The sequence below is a fragment of the Argiope bruennichi genome, chromosome 4 (genome assembly GCF_947563725.1).
Source record: "Argiope bruennichi chromosome 4, qqArgBrue1.1, whole genome shotgun sequence".
Taxonomy (NCBI): domain Eukaryota; kingdom Metazoa; phylum Arthropoda; class Arachnida; order Araneae; family Araneidae; genus Argiope; species Argiope bruennichi.
The window spans coordinates 112,643,805-112,661,263 of record NC_079154.1 but is presented as its reverse complement, the minus strand read 5'-3'; the positions used below and the strand labels follow the sequence as shown (position 1 = coordinate 112,661,263).

The 17,459-nt window shown below is 33.2% G+C and overlaps 1 protein-coding gene across 4 annotated transcripts in view; it reads left to right on the top strand.

Moving 5' to 3' along the window:
- LOC129966669 (hexosaminidase D-like) overlaps positions 1–17,459 on the top strand; it is a 285,439-nt gene that overhangs the window by 224,080 nt on the left and 43,900 nt on the right. Inside the window, exon 1 of one of the 4 annotated variants that reach the window (XM_056081179.1) lies at positions 15,333–15,481. The exons of the other annotated variants lie outside the window; for them this stretch is intronic. The gene's annotated coding sequence lies outside the window, so the exon portion shown is untranslated. Of the gene's footprint in view, positions 1–15,332; positions 15,482–17,459 lie in introns of those variants that run through there. 4 annotated transcript variants of the gene reach the window in all.

The window sequence follows — 17,459 nt, the reverse complement described above, 5'->3', positions numbered from 1 at the left end:
TATGTCGACCTTGTTTTTTATGTTATTATTAAAAGAAAAAAAAATATTTTATCACTTGATGTTTTTCCGACTGTTAGGGAATCTGTTTATCTCAATTGTGATTATTTCCTATTTGACTTTCTTTTATATGAAGTAGACATACAAAAAAAAAAGTATTGCATTCTTCAAAATAATTTGACCTTGAGATTTTGATGCATCTCCTTATTTCAAATCTCTCATTGGCCGAAGAACTCATTTCTGAAATTGTGTACATTGCTCGGCGAACACTATAACTCAAATATTCATTGAGCTAGATAGGTGAAATGTTTTATTCGGTCATCACGCCAATTTTTTGGTTTTTCCGACTGTTAGGGAATCTGTTTATCTCAATTGTGATTATTTCCTATTTGACTTTCTTTTATATGAAGTAGACATACAAAAAAAAAAAAAAAAGTATTGCATTCTTCAAAATAATTTGACCTTGAGATTTTGATGCATCTCCTTATTTCAAATCTCTCATTGGCCGAAGAACTCATTTCTGAAATTGTGTACATTGCTCGGCGAACACTATAACTCAAATATTCATTGAGCTAGATAGGTGAAATGTTTTATTCGGTCATCACGCCAATTTTTTGGTTTTTCCGTCGAATTTTTATGAAATCCATTTGAAAAAAATTCATCAAAAAATTTTCAGAATGTCATTCATTCATCTGCATATGTATGCGTTAACTCTACAACGCATATAGCAAGATGGATTAAAGCAAGTATATAGATTTATCATTAGAAATGCAGATCTGTCTCAGATCTTAGAACCATTCCATCAAAGGATTGGCCCTCTGCCGATCTGTATGTTTGCAGATATATGCGCTCGAAATTGCAACGACTTATACAAATAAAATTGGATATGTAGTCTTGATAGCACCATTTAAAATCTGATTTAACTTTTAAACCTAACAGGTGGGAAGGAAGAAGACACCAAAAATCAATTCAGTTTTCTTCGGTGTATTTTGAAGCACAAAACGCACCATATTATGTTAGTATGTGACTTGTTTATTTATTGTAAAAGTAATCGGATCTTTGAATTGGGTTGTGAGTCATTAAATATTTTTACGACTTCAGAATTCCAGGATGAAAAGTCTGATCAAAAGCTAGAGGTCCACATCATAGTGGGATCTCGACTCGAAATGTTACAGTTACGTTGTCATTGCCATTAGAATCATGAGGGCTTTTGGAGTAGAGTCATTAAATATTTTTAAGACTGGATGACTACTGGATGGAAGGACTGATCAAAAGCTAAAGACCACATCTTAAGACCCGTTCCTATGCCCTTGAAAGTCCAGCGCATTGAAGTCCCCACATTTGTCCTTACCTGGGGTTCTTTGTGGTCTGTTCATTTTACGGACAGTTTGCTGGAAGCTTCCGATCGACGTGCCCTGGCGGGAATCATCCTAACATTGGGTCAGATGGCAGATTTTCAACCATATCCATAAAGGCAACGCGCCATAGGAACGGAGCTTTTGGAAGACTTTTAATGGGAGTGTTACAATTTCATAGACACACAAGCACTGCCTAGTCCTCCGGAGTTGAAAAGTCTCCCCCTTTTACATCCATTAGGTGACCATATTGTCTATTTGTGCCTCTTGAGTCCAGTATTCATCTCACGTTTTTCAAATATGTATTAATTTTTTTCCAATCTTCTAAAGATCGGCAAAAAAAATATATCGGACTTAATGTCTCATTTTTATGTTATGTATTACATTGGTAATAGTTCTTAATTTTAATGAGTGTTTTATTACGATATTGAAAATGTGATAAAGTTATAGAATATCAGAAATACAGAGTTTTTCTTCAAGAATCATTTCTAAATTTTCTCTTAAGTGAATTATTCAGAATTTTTTTTATAATTTTGGATAACTTTAGATATGAATGAATGGCATTAGAATGAACAAAAAATTTTGAAAGAAACATTTTAACTAATTGTCTATCCCCATTCTTTTATAAGCGAATTGATGTTCTCTTTGAATTTCTTGAAGATGCATATTAATGGATTTATATAATAAAAATTCTATTCTAAAGTAATGAAAATGCATTACCTGGAGTAATTTGCGATAGAAGTTTCTTTAAATTGTAGGCGAAAGTAATTGAATAAAACCGGTTGTCTGTTGAAATTTCGAATGAATAAGAAGAATGGAATTTTCAATTTGCTTGCAAGGAATTTATTAATCGGAATTTTATAATTTTTCTATAGTTAGATGCTGCAGAATTTTTGTAATTCATTACTAGCTACGTGCTGTAATCAAACTGCTGTAATTTAGGAACTTAATTTCTTGGCCTAGTTTTTTTAAAAATTCATTTGTTAATTTTATTTATTTATTTTCTTCTATGTATTTATTAATTCTCAAGGTCTGTTTTCATTAATTGGGCAACATCTAATCGAATTCCCACAATTTTTTTTAACTCTTCCACGTATTCTTTTAGAATTAGATCTAATTACAGAAATATTGATTTTTTTATAATTAATGAAAGTTGCAGTTATTTTAAAGAACAAAAATCATTGTAACGCATAGGTACTTCAGAGTTGGGGGGAGTCCCCCACTTTTAGGTGGATTATTGTAACAATGGCCATGAGGATGGGATTTTGTTGGAGTACTTGGATTCACAAACTTGCCACCTCTAAAACCAACAAGCTATTTCTAAATGCTAAATACCATAGGTAAAACACTAATAAATAATCTGTACGAAATAGATTAACAAGTTAATGTTTGTTTTGTTATTTTAAATTCAATTCAATGGCGAGGGGGGAGTAAAAAGAATCTGTAAGTAAAAAATAACTACACTTTATTACAAGAATACAATTGCCTAATTGGGCAGTTTTCCATTACATTTTATTCCTCCTTCTCTGGCTATGGTCGTTATTACAATAATTGCCCCAAATCATATGCATCATTTAATTAAAAAGTTGAAATGTAAACCAATATTATAAAAAAAAATCAATCTGTTAAAGTACCATAAGTACAAAAGAAAGATACAAATGTGATATAGATGTTGGACAGAAGAAAATATCCTTTACATGTTATGATCGTAAATTGTTTAGTGGTAGGCTCTCGGTTTGATATGCGATTGCTTCAAATATGTTCTCTATGGACTTGGTGTTCGTTAAACCTGACGTCAATCAATTTTTCAAACTTCTTTGTATTGATGTAGAGCAAAAATTCAAAGTGAAGGCACCGGCGCGTGGTTCTTCCCATTGTCAGACCACAGTTCAAACGGACGAAATTTGTTCCATAAAATCCTTTTTATATTTACAGAACATTAATATTACGAATCTAATTTTCTAATCGTGATGCTAGTCAATAAAATGGAATTTTACGGTTGTGTAAAAATGAAATTAGTTAAGGCATCATAAATATCAAGTACAAATCATGATTTAAAGTAGTATTTCCTTGTTGTTTTATCACAGCATTCCGGTGCCCATTTCCGGTGTACATTATTTCGTCACTCCCGATCCAGACTTTCTGCGAATCTTTATGATCGATTTTAACGGGCGCAATCCAACCACCCTGAAATATAAACCTACGAATTACTGTCAAGATAATGATCATACTCGCATACCTCCCAAGAATCCGATAAATGCCGGAGTAACTTGAATGAATTTATTCCTACCTTGTCTTATCTCAAAAATGTCACATAAATCAAAATCCTCCGCTCACTGATACGTATCGTATTCTTCCTACTCTCTTGCTCAAACACGCCAACTGAGCCGAAGATAAAAAAGAGCAACACTCCTTAGTGGTCCACATTTAAATCAGAAACGGCCCGCTCGTTTGAAGGTCAGCGGAGAGGGGCATTGCCTGGGGAGAGCACGTCCGATTTGGAGATAGCTATCTCCAAAATCCGCCTGGACTCGTCACCTTAACAAGAGGGATTTGTGCCTCGGTGGAGAACCGCAACCTCCATCGAGGGCGTCTGCACAAGTCGGTAAGTGGATGGGCTACAAAACACCTTGTTGTTCGCATTCACGACCGCTTTTGGAAAGCCGATAATCTACGTTCGATGAAAGGATTTTTGTGTCACGTTGAGAGATCTCGTGAGTGCAGGCACACCCACGGAAGTAACGTACTGGAATTCCTTGAGGGACTGGCTGCATTTCCATGTGCTCCGTTCTGTTGAAGCATTGTGTGTATTTTTAACAATTCGATAGCTTCACTTCTGGTCTATTGTTTGGTCGGCTTAGTTTGGATTGATTGTAAATTTCTGAATTATTTTGTTTGTTAAATCCATATAAGTTTATGCGCTACAAAACCACTGTGTACGTTGTTGCTTTTCTTAGCGATGGCGTGCTGGATAAGGGATGTTCTATTTATTATATATTGTATTTGCTTTTCTTTATCTATTATGACTCTAAACTGCTCGACACCAAGTTTTTATGCAATATTATTGGGTAAATGTTCGATTTTATAAATATTTTTGATAACTTCGTAAATGTAGCGAAACATAGGAGCCTGCATTTATTACAAACTTATTTATATAGCAGCTACAAAAATAAAAGTTTTTAATCGGCTCCTTCTCCGCCTAGACGCTCTAGGTCGCTGCTGTGTGGGAAATACGTAAATATTAAGGATAGCTGTAGAAATGGCCAAGAAAACAAAATCAGTTAAGACCTTGACTACTCAAAAATTCAATGCTAACTCACAAATGGTCAAACAATATTTACATTTCTGGTCAATAAACACTTTGTTCGTCGCTTTATTTTTGTTCAAACGGGTGCGTGGGATCCGAATCCGTGAAACTCTATTAATTATTTTTATTAAGATCATATATTAGACTATTTAACTAAGTGTAATGATATACCGTATTCTATTTGGGCTGTCACTGACTTGTAACCATAACAGCTACTCCCACCTGCCACTAAGGCATACGGATTTATCTGATTGACCGAAACTGCCGCGGCAACAACACTAAGTTTGAGTCCTAGCAGCTATCCCCAGTCACGGTACAACTCTAAATGGAAGATGTACGTCCCGTCATCGGTAGGAGGTAACCGACCCCCACCATTTCTGTACCTACCCGAGTGACGAGAACCAACCACCATACCGGAAACTTCTCATCCTCATATCTGAAGTGTCCCCGATCGGAGTGTCATTCCTGTTTTCTTATTTTGCATTAAAAGAATCACAATTTAATGCCCTATATCCATTGTTAAGTTGACAAATGAAGCAATCATCTAGAAGTCTCGTAACTTTAAGGGACCCCTGAAGTTTTTTCACTTCCTTCTTTTGCGGTGTTTTGAAACTTATCTAATTCTGTTCTTTCATTTCAATTAATTTTGGACAATTATTCTAATAATATTCCTAATTAATCAGCATTTGTAGACTTAAATTATGCTTATTTTAGAATTCTAAAAAGTGTAAAGCTTTATACTTTTAAAAAAATATTTGATTTTGTTATTATATATTATTTAAATTGTGTTATGAAAAGTTTTATCTTTTTCTGCTATTTTTGGTTACATTTTAGCTATGGATATGTTTATACGCGATTTAATCGACCGTCTTTTGAGAAACTAATTTGCAATCAGATATTTCGCACTTACAGTTAACTACTAATTAAAATTATTTATACAATCAATAAAAAAAATTTAGTTTGTGGGATTTAGAAAAGTAAAAATGCAGTGAGATTTTTTTATTGCCTAAGGATCTCTAGTAAGCATAATCCGACCTTGCAGACAGCTGACCGCAAGGTATTAAAATTGCGTGTGTCAAAGAATCCTTGCAAGTCTTATCACCGTTTAGACACTTGCAAGTTTTCCCATCTCATCCCCGACGGCTCATCCGTCGAGGTGTTTCTTTTTTTGTAATCCTTTTCAACACGCTACAGTTTGAGCGTCTGGCTTCAATTTTCCTGTTGTGCAACACGGTCTGGTGAGTGGGGTCTTTAATGTTGTTTACAAATCGAATTTCTGAGATGCGTGATGTTCGGAAATTTATGAGTTAACGCGAAGGAAAATGGAAGGGGAGGGCATCTGACGTCTTGCTTGAGTTGACTGGTACATATTTTGATCAGTATAGTTGAAAATATACTTTATATCTGCTTCAATGCCTATTGCAAAGGAATATACTGTATCCTCTAAAGTCATTCCCTCCCACGTTGACATGGGTTAACTTGAAAACGGCGACAACTATTGCCACAAACTTGGTGTCTGGGTATAGTTAAATCACCATACGCTACGCGGTGAGGTCGGTTACAACGACACCTGGAGCCAAATATTGAGTAAGCATACTTATATCGAAAATGGTACAAGATAGGTTGAAAAAAAATCAATGACAAAATGATCGTCAGTGAAATCAATGATCGTCTTCGATTTAGTATGAGAAAAATTTTGCGCGCAAGAACGAAGAAAATTTCTGGAATCTGAAATTTAATCGCGATTTCCAATACTCTTAGTCATAAAAACATTTCAAAGAAAACAGAACATTGGTTATCAGCAGATATTTTATTATTATTTATTTTTGATGTACCTAATGTTTTCCGCCAACTATAAGGCTTATCTGAAGTCTTTTTTTTTGGGGGGGGGGAGCTTTCTTGCTGTATATTTTGTAGCATATCAGATTACCGGTTTGCACAAGCACCAATATTACGCTGTTTAAAGTCCTATAATTAATCCTTATCGTGGCAAAATTGCTTTTTTGAAGAAAAGCAAAAGAAAAATGTATAAGGTAGCTATACATTTTGTATAGTATACCTCATTTTGTATAGCATCTCATTTTGTATAGTATACCTCATTTTGTATAGTATACCATACATACAACTTTATAAAAATTATTTTATAGTGGTAGTATATTTTTATAAAGTTGTATGTATGGTATACTATACAAAATGAACATAAGGGTTAACGTTATGTCCTTAACATTATGTGCTCTAGATATCTTTTCGTTCTAATTCGAAGATACTGTATAATTTACTTTTCTCCGTATTTTGTATTGTTTTTCAAGATAGCTACATTAACTACATTTTTTTGCTGCAATTTGGTGTTGTAACTATCTCAGCTTATGGTGTATATACCTCAGCGCAGCGGATGGTCACTTTACTGTACCTAGACAACATGTCTGTCAATAGTTGTCGCCGTTCTCAAGTTAATGTGGAGTGGACATCTTTTTTATTTAAATCGTATTTAAAATAATTAAGAAGGCCAAAGAACCAATCTCTCAGCCCCTGCCACTAGATAAGTCCTGAAGTCATCAGTAATCACCCCAACCACCATTTTCGAAAGAAATTTCCAAAACTCTATTTAAGTGTACAATCTCTAAAAAAAAAAAAAAATTAATGTCACAGTTCCCCGGCAACAACCACTGTACCGATTTCTCCAATTTGGATTGTATATAAAAGATGATAATCCATATTTATATCATTCAATATTTGTGAGCCTTCATTTTCCTCGCAAAATAAGATCACTAAGCGCCCAGCTTCAGCAATTGGAGTGATTTCGCTACTTTATAAAACGCCATTCAAAATACTTTGTTTTTTGAGTAAATATGATTTTAAATAAAATATTTTCTTTTAATAATTTGTAGTTCATCAGATTTAAATGGCATGATTAAATCAATACTATTAATAAAATGGACAAACAGCTGATCGCTGAAGACAGTTTGTCATATTTTAAAATGTAGCGTATCAAGTTTGTATCGAAAATTGTGTAAAAACTAAGATGTCTCTAAAAAGAATAAAATGCTGAGTCAGTATAATTTAATTCTTTCTGCCCTTCGTGAAAAATGATAACTGTATTATATTACATAACTTTTGAAGTCGTCAGCAGTTCATAAAATAAATGTTTTATCATTTGTCTTCATCTTACGGAATCTTTCATAATAATATCCGCCTCTGTTTGAATCGTTCCGTCCATTTCAAATTTTCTTCGTCTTTTCTAAGGCGTCAGCGAAAGTACGATTTGTAAAAAAAAGTATATAAAAATCATGACCAATCATTTTTAGGGCCCATTATATTTAAAATTGTTGATGGCCTGAACTTAACTAGTTTATTTACGTTTTAGAAGGAGAAAAAATGTTCATGAATCAATGGTACTTGAAGTTTAAGGAAGAAAACAGCGTCTGGTTTTGGCCTAGACACATTCGTCAGAACTGTAGTCACGTTTTTTCTTTTCCTTGGATGGAATCATTTCATTCATAAAAACAATAATTGTTAACATCTAACTTGATTACATTTCTGGCGGTTTCGTAGTGAAAAATATATTTAAAGAAAATGAATTGCAGAATCCGACTCATAAATTTACGTAATTTTTATGATTAACTACTAATCTCATTATAATAGAAATCTGCTATGACAAATGGATAGAGAATAGAGATAGCAAAATAGGTTCTATATCTATCTTAATATTAATAAAAGTCATTGCGGCAGTGTGTCTCCGAGAAAATAGATAAAAGCGGCGATATCGCCATCAAAGAAATCGAAAGCTTCCGAAGAACGCCAATAGACCTTGCCATTTTATTCATACCTAAGTTAATAGCTTTACTCCGCCGACTTGATTCTGGACCGATTTTGGAAAAAAAAAAAAAAAAAAAAAAAAAACCTGATGTAAAATTCAGCCTTTTTATTATCTTTTTTTTTTAAATATAAGTTATCATCAGTTTACTGCTCCATTAAAAATTTTCACTTAATAAAGCACAACCGTTTGCTAAGTAATCTCAATACCATGTTAATAGCCATATCCGGAGGTTAAGGACCTTAAGTTCGAGAACTCCGTACCTCCTCTATATGTCAAATCGCAAAATACTATGTATATATGTCCCTCATCTTCTCCTATACAACTGAACCGAATTCAACCCTATTTTGGTTAAATAAGAAGACATAAAAAAGAATATTGCCAGTTTTTCAAAGTATACAGAACTTAATTAAATATTTAGAAATTCACAAAAGTTTCGTTTTCCTTACATTTTGAATAACTTTGCTATTATTTTTTTATTCTCTTTTATTTTAATGCTTCTTTTGGACAGAGTTTTTATTGGTCTTAAAGTATGCTTAACTGCGCTTAAAACTAATCTCAAGATAATCGCTTGAACGAAAGCAATCTTTTTTAAATTTCAGCATTCGTGAACTTTGCAGGACTAATATAAGAAGTATATAATCGATTTTTGGAGTCGCAGTTTTGACAGCCATTTTTATCTGAGATTCCAGCATTCTTCATTTCTTTCGAAGCACTTGATCAACTTGTTAAGCAAGATCTTCTATTTCGGCAGTTTTGCTCACTTGTTCTTTTCCACGGAGAATGCGGCTTAGAGACGAGTGATTTTCGTCTCTTTCCTGAATTGAAAAATTTATTTAGTATGTCAAAATAATAGTTCCAGGCTACTGAAGAATTTCAAAGAAAAATTAAAGCCAATCTCGCATTAGTAGTGGCAACACTTTTTGAAGAGGGAGTAAGAAATCTGACTCATTGATATGAATGCCCCAATCCTTAATGTGATCATGTTTAAAAGTAACCCTGATTCTACATAATAACTCTTGGTAGTAAATTCATTTTGTTCTCTAATAATTTTTTTTCCCTCTCTCTCTTTACCCGTCGGAGCTTGAAAAAAAAATAATCGGAGAATATGGAAATATGGAAATAATCAGTTTTTCATCTCCGATCTCCAATTCAGGTCTCCAATTTAGCAAAACTTACGGTAAAATTGAATCTATACTACTATTATAAATGTGAAAGTTTGGATGGATAGATGGATGGATGTTTGTTAGTCCATCACGTCAGAACGGCTGAACGGAATTGGATGAAATTTAGCACAAAGGTAGATTATAGTCTGGAATAGGACATAGGCTACTATTTATTACGTTTAATTGAGTGGCTAATTGTTTATTAATTAAAAACTAACTTCCTCGCCAAAAATCGCCAAACGTGTAAAGCTTCAGAGCTTTTTTTCCCCCACGCCAATGAGATTAGGCTTAACATGATTTTGACTATTATTTCAAACGATTCTGTTTATTTTCTTGGTGTTCGATGCATTTAAAATTAAACATTGTTAATGAATCGATCTTTCGGGTTCATTCTGAAGTACTTTTGAACTAAAATAAAACAGAATAAAGGAAATTAAAAATTTATAATCTATATTGCATTACCCAACTGGCGTAGAAAATTCATGCATTTATGTTGCCTCAATTGGCATTGAAAATTCATGCATTTATGTTGCCTCAATTGGCGTTGAAAATTCATGCATTTATGTTGCCTCAATTGGCGTTGAAAATTCACGCATGCGCAGGAGTAACAAAATATAAAGCCATTGATGCTATAAATTCCTATCTATTTCCACGCTACTAAGTCGCGGGTAAAAGCTAGTATGTAATAAAGCTGTTTAATCTTTTATTTATATAAACCCTTTGACTTCTAATTGTTTTAAGTTGAAGCACTTCACGTGAGCGACCAACAGTAGCTATTATAGAGAACTGAACTGATGGCTTGCCCCGGATGCACATATGCACCATAGGCCAAACCGATGCTTTTTGCATGACGCATATATGCGCCCACAGCAGTCAAAAGATTAATTAACTTCTCTTGTTGTATTTGGGGATAATGCATTAGGTTTAACCCTTTGCACTCGGAGAAGTAATTCGATGCATAATTACTCCCCCTAATACAAAGATTTGTTTATTGCTCTGAAAAATAAATATACATAATTGTTTTAAATAGAGTTTCTTTGAAAAATTAATCTATCTTTTTACTATTCTGTAGGCGTTTTCAACAATCAAAAATAGAAAAATAAATAAATATAACGTCAAAATGATGCACCGTCTTGAATGACGAGTGAGAGGCACTATCTGAGTGCTGAGGGTTAAAATTTTTACTCATAATTTATGTAAACATGTTTTTATCTTAGAAATAAAATTCGTAATTAGCTTGATTTCAGATTCATATGGAATATGTATGATGATATTTTTATGTTTTAAAATCCATTTTCGTTCCAATATTCCCAGAATAATCGTGCAGGAATCTGTATCACCACAACTCTTTATTCTCTTCACCGATTTTTCCCTTAGTCATCGTCTGGATCGCTCTGCCACGGATTGACCTGTTTAAACCCTCAGTTATCTGCCGTCGTCAGTCATTAACTGCTGAAGGAAAGAAAAAAAGGCAGAGACTCGACATTATCATATAAACAAATGTGAAATATTGTTACTTTGTGTTTACAGACGTTGACGGATCTCCCACCCAGATTAATCGTTGATTTACATTTTGATTAATATGCACAGGCTTTTCGCTGAATTAGAATTTTAGCTTTTGTTCTGTCTATCTATTGTTACATAGTAACTGTCAACACAGTTACTATATTACAGTATTCTATAGTAGGACTGCAATCCTGCAATGGAACATATCGATTATATCGAATTGAACATATCGACAATATCGATTTTTATTAACCTCAATGCAAAATAACATCAGCATTTATAGAATAATTTTCATATAGCAAGATACAAAATTAGTATTAATTAAAACTACACGACATTCTTATGGGTGCTAAAGTCCTCCCGCTGGTACGTTGCAGAAGTTTGGAGAGGAGTGCCAGCTCAGGTGTCGTCCTCTTCATCTGACCGCGGTTCAAAATGACGAGGTCCGTCCCAAAATAGCCCTAGTGTTGTTTTAAAACGGGATGTTAATATAACTAAACAAACAAACAAATAGGTGTTAAAATTTGTCAGTCGTCCCACATCTTATAAATAACCGAAAACAAAAATTACATTCAGCTCGCATGCTATATGGCCTTCTGAGGGCAGGTGCGGAAATTGCGACACCCCCTCAGCATGGAACATTTCTGAATTACGAGGTTCAAAAATACCTTCAGAGCTCCTTCATCAGGTAAAAATATCTATTCATTTGCTCAGTATTCGATGAAATGTAGAACGAATTAACTTAATTATATGAGTAATTATTGCGTTAAAAGTACTCATACAGTTTCCCAAAATGAGTGCTTAAACTATAGATCTAACTCGGCAGTAACTCGATATTTTCTATGAAGTAGCAGATCTGACAGTTCATTGCATTACATCGGTTGCCATATGAAAAATTCCTGTAAATTCATCCTTATAATATTAGTGATATTCTAACCTTTTAGTAGCCCCCGAAACTGGATTAATTTTAAATGCTTGCCATTTAAATTAGATATAAAATATTTTTAGTTGGATAAATTTGAAGGTATAACTATCTAAATCAAAAACTCTTAAAATTCTCGCACTGGCAATTTTTTTAAATTTTTTTTATTTATTTATTAATTTTTAGTTCAAAATTATTTTGCTGTGATTCCGAAATTGAAAAATAATTAAGAAAATGGAGCAGTAATAGTACTTAAAGTATAATAAGAACAATTATTGAGACAATACTAAAGTAAGTTTGTAAGATATGATAGAATTCTTAAGGGCTTTTATTTATAGATTTAGAAATCCTATAAAGGCATGACTTTCCTGGGAAATTTTTCGCGACTTCAGATGAGATTACAATCCACAGGAACCCTGTTTTTTACTATACGAACTCATTTGCATCTTATGTTTGCTTTTATATCCAAGCCCCCCCCCCCCAAAAAAAAAAAACATTTTTAGAAATATCTGTGACAAAGATAACTCAAAAATGATTAAGTTTGGTGGTTGAAAATTTTGTCTTTACACCAAATTTGCAGATTTCTATCAAATTTTGAGTAAAATCTGTTCAAAGGAAGTCCGGGTATTCGAATATAAATTACAGTGATAACTACAAAACGAAGAGAGCTAGATAGATAAGATTCGGTACACGGATTTAATATCTATAATTTAGATACCAGTCAAGAGACGCTTCCCCACCGGCTTAAAATCGCTGTCTTCGTAACAGCGGGCTTGTCCATGCCAAGTGCCATAAGAAACAACAACAGATACCAGTCAAATTTTGAGCCAAATCCAACAATGGATTTGCAGACTGGTCGGTCTGTACTTTCAAAAGTACGTGAACACGATAATTCAATGACGCAATGACTTAAATGTATCAAATTTGGTATGGGATTTTGTGATTACAAGTGCAGTTTTGCGTCGAATTTTTGTTCCAATCGGTTGAGGAAAACGCGTCTAAAGCACAAATTCGATTTTTGGATACTAATAACGATACAAGGAATGAATCGCCAAATAACTCGCCAAGGTTGGCACGATATATTCAATAAAAATGCTAAATTCACGCCAAATGTCCATATTTCGCAGCTATAGTACGCCAATGCTATGTTAGACATTCTCTGGGATGACAAGTTTATTAGAGGGCATGCGAGAAAGTTTTGGGGAGACTACATCCACTGGGTTATTTTTATAAGATGAGATAAGAATTTTTTCATCTTCGTTTTTGAATTCCCATTTAGACTAGGCCTGGGTTCTGCAACGAATGTAACAAATGTTCTTTATTCTTGTATTTTCTGTAACATGTGGATAAAGTTTTCTCAAATTTCATGTTGCTAGTATGACCGAAAATGGCTTTCCAAAAGCCATTTTAATCAAAGCCTTAAATCCAAACCTGCTGCTTTTGGTACAGAATTGTACGTTGTATTTTAATAAAAATACGCATTACACCGGCATTTATTAGATGTCGCTCATCAATCACAGTTGTGTTCATTTTGCACTACTACTCTATTGTTCCTCCCAAACAAACATCTTGTTTGTTTTTACCGGGGCGCAGTTCTACGTTTCGCTTGAAATCTCCTCATCGCATTCGGGAGCTTCTGTTTTGGAGCACTTTCCTGCTTTTAGGTATTATTAATTCCCCCCCCCCTCCCATTCTGGTTCGAGTTAATTAAATTCTGCGCGTGGTCCAGGGCCCTTCTCTTGTATTTATATCCTGGTGTAATGTGAATGGGGTATTATTAGTCTGTTTGTCTAATTACTTTCAACATTTACATTCGGGAATTGCAAGAATTGTTTTAATGGTAAGTAAAGTTCATGGGTTAAATTCATTTGAGAAAACTTTTCGGAGAGGTAGTTGCCATGGCAATGTTGTGTGCTAACTAGGTTTTTTTTTTTTTTTTTCCTTGGTTTAAATAATGAAAAAAAATGATTAAACTTCTTTTTGAGTCACAATTTAATGAAGAAACTATCGGGAAAAAAATGAATGCCAGCAGTTTGCTATTTAGTTCAGGCTTAACTCTGACTCGAATCCTCTATTAGGATTGGACTGAAAATTATTTCGCTTTAAAGAAGTTTTCTGTGATGAGACATTATTAAACATTTGTTAGCAAAGATGATGAAGAAAAGAGACTCAAATAAAAGAGATTCCATTTAGATTTAAGGAATTATTAATAAATGAAAATCCTTTAAGTTATCACTGTAATGTTTCGTTTTTTATTTATTTATTCTTCGGACATTCGCGAACAGAAAAACTGTAGTAAGTCCTTATTTTGTTAAACCCTTTTTGCAGGATTATTTGAATATACTGCAAAAGTTGTACTTTTTACACATTCACTAAATGAACATATATTGTGAATCAGTGGTCAAACTGAATAGTATCTGACGACTTGTTCCTTATGGAACGAAGTATGGGTCAAATTCCCTAAAATCGCAATGAAGTGAGAACAAAAAGTTATTGTGGAAATGAAATTTGTGAAATCGGGAAAAACTTTGCAGTTATAAATATAAAAACCATGGATAATCGGAGATTAACGACTATGGAAATTGACTTCAATTCGGGATCGTAGAAAACGTAAAATATCAGAAAACTTTCCAGAGAAACTTTCAGATCTTTGAGTTTAGATTCTAAATTAGTACCATTTACTTTTAATTGTAATCAGTGCATTTCGTGACCAACTATGGTTTAAAAATTGTAAGTTGTAGAAGCTCTAAAAAATCTATTTTTGATCTTCCTACACTGATGAATCTTACACACAATCATGCATGTGTATTACTTATGTTTTTAAGTAATCCATAAGCATGTGTTACCTTATATTTTTGGTAATCTATCAAATAATGTAGGTACGCAGCTAATTTTATTCAAATAGTTCTGAACAGATCTGACTTTTGAACACCTGTACAACAAACGATTGCTTGTATTTTGTTTTCTTTTATAAATTTACATATAGATTGAGCATAAGTATTCGTGACTTGTGAAAATTATAAAAGCTTGTTTACATTTTTTTGCACATGTGAATTTGCCTTTATCTGCTATTTTCTTATTTATCTCCTCGGGCTTTTTTTTTTATTTTATCAACAGGTGGCGAGCTTTAGAGATAAGTGGACTAAATCCTTTCCTGATACTCATTTAACGTACCTGATAATATACTGATTTGTTGTAGTTGCTTAAATCAATAAGAATTTTTGCGTTTGATGGTTCTAGCTATTAATGCCACTTTCAAATGAAAGCAATGTAGCAGAATTTTTTAAAAGTATTTACTCATAAAACTGTCGATTATTACAGATTTCTTATTTGTCTATTTTGACTGCACTGAGCTTGTTGGTTGTAATAAATCATCAAATGAATCAATTGTATTATAGAAGAGCTGAATGTTAAGTATGTTATTTTTTACTCCTCTTTTTCAAAAATTTAAAGAATTTGGACGTTCACTTTTAAACGCATTCTTGAGATTCACTTGGCACTGTTTTATGTGTTAAATGTGTTAAAAATTCTTGAATTTTATACATTTTTTTTTAATTCCGATAATAATAAAAATTTTTAGCAATAAAACGATACATTTTAATTCCATATTAAAATAACAAACGAATTTGAGAAATATTTCTCATGAAATTCTATTATAATTTTAATAATATATTATAAAATTTATTAACCCTTTCTAGGGCCGTGGGAAGTATGCTTCCCACCAAATTTATCAATCTTTGTATGAAATTATGTAGGTTGGCATCAGTTCTGACAATTTTTTTTAGAAAGACAGAAACTTAGATGCTTCAGTTCTTTATCTTACACAAAATGATGTGTCTTGATTTGTTACTTAATTATTAATTAATCAAATTAAATTTATCTAATCAGCTAAATGAATCCCTTTTCTTATTCTAATTTCAAGCCTAAAAATATTTTAACATAATATGACTAGAAAAAAAATGGCCCTTTAAAGGGTTAATCTAAAAGATTGAGAAAAAATTAGTAATGAAAATATTTATTTTATACTAGATGTATAAAAATATATATATGCCTGGTACAAAGAAGAAATATTTTTTATCAAAAATCTGGAGGGGAAAACAAAAATCTTAAAAACGAGAGGTGCTAAAAATATTACAATAAAGAAATTGGCTCTACTAAAAACATAAGATAAATAAAAATTCTGAACATTCGTTAAAAAATGAACTATTTCACGGATATTTAATATTCTAAATTACTTAGAATATTTGTTTTTATCTTCAGATTTTGGTTTTAAAAGTATTTTCTGATCTATCATACTCTAATAAACCTCCGTTTATTTACTAACCCTTCGGGTACACTTTTTGTATTTGGAGCACATTTTTGAACATTTAAAAATAGTAGATTTTATGCAAAAATTCGTTTATTTCATATTATTCATCGATATTGAAATAACTTAAAAGCATTTAGTACAAAAGTATTTACTAATAAAATGAAACGAATTCAAATAATGTATTACATTCTGATACGTCAAATGTACCTAAAGAGTTAATACAGGGTGTCCCACGAGCTATGCAGCGCTTACGATTTACAAATTCGGATAGAACACGTTAAGATGAGTATGATGTATAACATGTGGGTAATTGGACTATGTCGCTTTGCTTAGGGACCCCACGAGTTATACATCTAAATACTTGCCTTGACGTGTTCTATCCGAATCTGTAAATATTAAACGCTGCATAACTCGTGAGACAACCTACAATTGTTTAATGATTTTGTTTAGTTAGTAACATAGCCTCCGTTATGTAACGGCGGAAATTCGAAGTTAACTTTAATTAATCTTGATGCGGAAGGTCACTAGGATATGGTTTAAGCACACTTCGCACAAAGATTATTATTGACCGATTGCCGCGTCTTGGGTGGCTCTATCACTCCATAAAATAAAATAAAACTTAAGATGTGTGAATCGTTCTCTTTGCCTTGGAAACCCAGTGAACTGAATTGAATCCTCTGTGGATCTGAAAGCTAATCCTGCTGACCTTGTAAGCACTCTTTCTTCCTTCTCTTAAATAAAGGGTTCTCGGCACAAATTGAACATGAGCGCAAATAATACGGAACCACTCTTTGTAGGGTCGAGAGAATGGTGGGTGCTTGAGAAAGATTTGTCTGTGTTTATTGCATTGGGTTTTAAACTGGCCGCGATCACTTCGTCCTTGACCGGCCTTACGACGTCGAGATGATAGCTTCGTTCTTATCATGAATGAAGTCGCCGTTTTGTCCACTTAAAAATGATCAACGCTCTTGGACGAAACTTGTCTCTGTCTCGACTCTTCCTGTCGGCTGGGCAGAACGAATGGGAAGATGGTGAATCAGTTGCGTTCTTCGAAGATTCCATATATTCTTCTGCATTTTATTG